Here is a 4,688-nt window from a genome sequence, read left to right on the forward strand (position 1 = left end):
GTCACGTGCTCTCTCATCTGCAGACTATTGCCTGTGCCATCTCCTGCCACGCCTCGCCTGCCGACACCAGCAACCAAGCCAGGGGTAGCGACCTGGGGGTCGCCTGCCGCAGCAAGTCCATCCCGCCTTGCGGCGGGCTCTGGTGAAAACCAGCGGCCCCTTAGACTCCGCTCCCTGGTGAGGTTTGTGCCATCGCTGGTGCCGGTCCAGTGGATCCACTACTCCGGGCGTTACATTTCTTTTTTGCTTTAAACATTTGATATTTTGTTTTCGCCTTTTTTCTTTGTTATTTTGTCTTGCTATTATCTTTATTATTGAGCGAGAATTTTATTTAGTGTTCAATATAATACTGTTATCTCAAGATTGTCAGACTTTAATACTTTAATATATTTTGCTGTCACACAGGAGATCTTGAGAGCCAGTTATTTTCTAGCCTATGCTTTTTCTTTGTGTGTGTGCATATTTACAGCTCTCCGCCCAGAGCACTTGACACCTTATCCACTCTTCAGTCTGTTGATGAGCTGGGGGAAAATTTATTAAAAACCGGCACGGTACAAGAAGTGCAGAGTGCAGACCGAATTTCCTGCATTTTTCGCCATCTGTGCACTACAATCTAAACCAGCTCCTAGCTAACGCACACCAATTTTCCAATGGGAATAGGTAAATGTGTGATCGTAGGAGTCCAACACCCCTTCCCGGTAAGCCATGTTCACATTTTGAAAAAAAAAAGTGGATTGAGTTGCACAAAATTGAGAAAACTCATAAATTGTACTAAATGAGACATGCACAAAAATGTGTGACATGTATACACCACAAAACTGGCATGCATGAAACGATTAAGTTTATTAGAAAGTCGCAAAACTTTTTATTATACTGATTCACCTTTATTTATATCAGACTGGATGACCCCCCCATTCAGCACCACATTATTTCCTTCTGTTTTTAGACATCAGTATAGCAGGGATTTAATAGCCCAGAACCATCAAGTTAACCAACCTTGAGGAGAATTGCCATCTGTAACATTTGGGTCACCCGTTCCCTTGTTCTTACACCTCCAGCTCCAAGTAAAATGTTAATTATGATAAATGGCTGCTCAGACAATGGCATCCTGTCAGCCAACATCCCAACGTCTCTAAATAAAATATATTCCTGAGAGGGCGGTGGGGGAGGAGAGGGCGCCTGGACATCCTGCCAGCTTAAAAGCAAAATGTGTCCTGGCAGGAAGACTGTATGAAATATTAAAACTCATTTCATCGGCGGCTGGTTACTCAGATTCTCTGGGCTGCAGGTCTCCGGGGCGCTTCACTATCTCTGCAGCCAAGTACAAGAAGATTATACATTACCAAGTCTCCAATTATTTGGAGATATAGAAAGCACTCGGTATTGGGGGGTGGTGGGGGGGGTGTATAATATGGTACTGGGTGGGGCACTAAGCTATAAATAAGACAGTCTGGTAGGCTGAGATGGCTGATTTTGACACTTCAGTTGGTCACGATCTGTGAATTACAATCAAACATTCATTCACAATGGCTGGCACATCAGACTGGCGTTTACCCATGTCAGACTTTTATTATGTCTATGGCCAGTTTCAGATTAAATGGCTCATCACATAGTGTCACATTTGAGAGGTTTAGATACAGAAGCTCAACAAGCACAGCTTAGCAAAGTTCGGGTTTGTACGAACCCGAACCTCGGCCGGTTCCGACCATCCCTAGACAGAATCAAACATGATAGCATTAGATACACAAACACATGATAGGCTCACGCTAGGTTCACATTTGACATTTGATAAAGACTGAATATTCAGGATATACATTGCAGCAGAATGGTTTGCCAATGTATACCACAATGTACCTGTGCCAGGTCCATTAAAATTAATGGGCAAACATGGACTTACAGTATATTTTTGGAAATAGACCCAACATAGTCACTAGTACTATGTTTAGACAATTGAATTTCATTGAGCATGTTTATGCCATGGTATACTGGCATACTGTTTAGTCTGTCTACTGATGTATACACCAAATGTGGGTTCCATATCAGATGTGAACGTAGCTTTAGAAACATGATAAAATGTATGGTATCAAACATGATAGCATTAGATACAAATATTCAACGAAGGGTATCACACATATTAGGCTAAGATATGGTAAGCTATTACATATAATAGGCTTAGATACACAGGTTCAGCAGCACAGTATCACATTTTATAGGATTACATACAGCAGCTTAGCAGACAGTATCACACATACATTAGATACACAGGCTCAGCAGACAATATCACACACAATGGGATTAGACGGTATCACACATGATAGGGTAAGGTACACAGGTTTAGCAGCACACTTTTATGCTTGAATAGATTACATACAGTGATTTAGTAGACCATATCACACATAAAAGGCTTAGATACAAGGGCTCAGCAGACAGTATCACACAAGGCTCAGATACAGGGGTTTAGGAAACAGCATCGCATGCAATAGGTTTAGATACATCAGCCCATTAGCATTCTATATTCACGATATGAGAAATGAGATTCTGAGTTTTTCTGCACTGCATACAGAATATTATCAGATACTCATAGATTCAAGGTCACAGATCTCTCCCTTCAGTTGTGTGTGCATGTGACTCCTTCCTGCTCCTGTGCTCAGTGTATTCAGCCATAGACAGGACATATGTGGCTGCAGAGTCCCTGGCACGGGATGATGACTTATCTAGACCAAAACCCAGCAGTGATCCCTGGAACTTATCACCTATTAAAGGAGAAAACTAAAGGATCAAGTTTAACACTATTAAGTTTAGGGCCCAAATCAAGGATTCTCAAGACAACAAATGTACTTGGCTCGTAGCAACACTTGTCCTGCTGCCTAAACTGAATCTGTGTTCACCAACCAACGCCCCCAAACCAGCGGTACCGTGGTGGTATCATTCAATATCCGCCTGGTGCCATGGTTGGTGGGAAAAAAAGATATTTTATTCTTAAGCAGCGGTGACACAGAGGCGTGGCCTATGGCATCCATGCCCTAGGCCTGCAACGCCTCTCCTCTTTCTTCCTCCCACCCCCTTGTCTTTAGTTTTGCCCCCTGGCTGTATTTCTCCTATTCAGTCCTGGTTAAAATACTGCGCATGCGCCAGAGCGATCCAAAGCTGCGAAGCTTCTTGTTCTAGGCTACCATGTTAGTGCGCCTTCACTTTCTTCACCAGCATTCGTGATCAGTCATTTGGGCGGCACAAATGCTGGGAGAGCATTTTGGGTGACTTGATGTCACACGGCCTAATCACAGTTAATAATATTAATAATAATAATACAGTTTTAAATTGGCTGTTAACAACATATCCAAATCTCAGACCTGCCGTTGTGAACTGCGACCAAAAAAACGCCAAGGATGGATTTATTTAAATGTTGTTGCAATTTCAATGCAATTCACTAACATTATGTGCAACATGTCACGATCTGTGTGTCGTGCAACCAAAGTTGCTCTGTAATCCTAATCTATTGAAGCCTATTGTATAATTCTTCCTTGCAGCCCTGAGCATACCCAACCCCTTTGGTTTTTAGGTGGAGTAACCCAAAGTGTGAAATGATGCAGAAATGATGCTTTTAAAAAACTTTACACCCCCCTTTAAACAAAAACATAGAAGTTTAATTATGATGCTTCCCCTTTAAATAGGGCAATAAAATAGGGTTAGACAGCACCCTGGAGGGAGGGGTGTACTGGTCAGTAATATCTGGCTCCATATATATATATATATATATATATATATATATATATATATATATATATATCAGCATTTGTCTGAGTATTTCTGGTAGGTGGTCACAGCCGGCCACATTCCTGCCACACCCCAGACACCACCTGCTTCGAACCAAAAGCATGTACAGAAAACACTTCAACCCTTAAAAGATCTGCCATTATGTCACTGCTTCATAGACATCAGCCTGTTCCTGTCAATCAAAGCTAACATACTGCAGAACACAATATAGACCTACTTAAAGGGATGTACCCATTTTTAGAACCAACCCCACCGCTACCATATTTGTATAGAAGATGCTTTATGTAAATCTTTGTCTAATGAAAAGGTTTGCAGTTTTCTAAGGCTTTGTTCACACCACATCTGAAGTATACATTGAGATGATTCTACTAGATATGTCTCTAGTGGAAGGCTGCGATGTATGCCACTGTATCCACACTGGACCTGGCACATATATCCATGTTTACAGGAAACAGGCTAATATATTTGAGGTGAGGTAAGGTAAGGTGAGGTAAAAAGCACATCAAAAGCACATAAATAAAAGTAGACAATCCCTTTAAGAAGCTCCATGATGACTTATTGCTGGGGAGAGACATGTCTATAATTCCTAACCAGCCATTGAACTGTGTATTTGTATATGAGCTGCCGCTATGGTACAATATCCCAGCTCACTAAGCTCCTTGATGTCTGTCAGTTATAATGAATTATTATTCGCTTCAATTTACTTCCTGTCATTGGGGTTAACATAACTTGATCAATGACATTACAGGACTGTGTGTCAGAAGCATTCTCCACAAACGCTACAGTTCTGGTGTTACACAGGGGGAGGTCAAGCAGATACAACGTTACAAGAAGTATACACGGGCGGGAGCGAGCAGCACGGGAATAACACAATCCCGACAGTGTCCTGGGCATATCATGCTCCTCTCACAGCT

This window comes from Dendropsophus ebraccatus, chromosome 4 (assembly GCF_027789765.1).
Source record: "Dendropsophus ebraccatus isolate aDenEbr1 chromosome 4, aDenEbr1.pat, whole genome shotgun sequence".
NCBI lineage: Eukaryota > Metazoa > Chordata > Amphibia > Anura > Hylidae > Dendropsophus > Dendropsophus ebraccatus.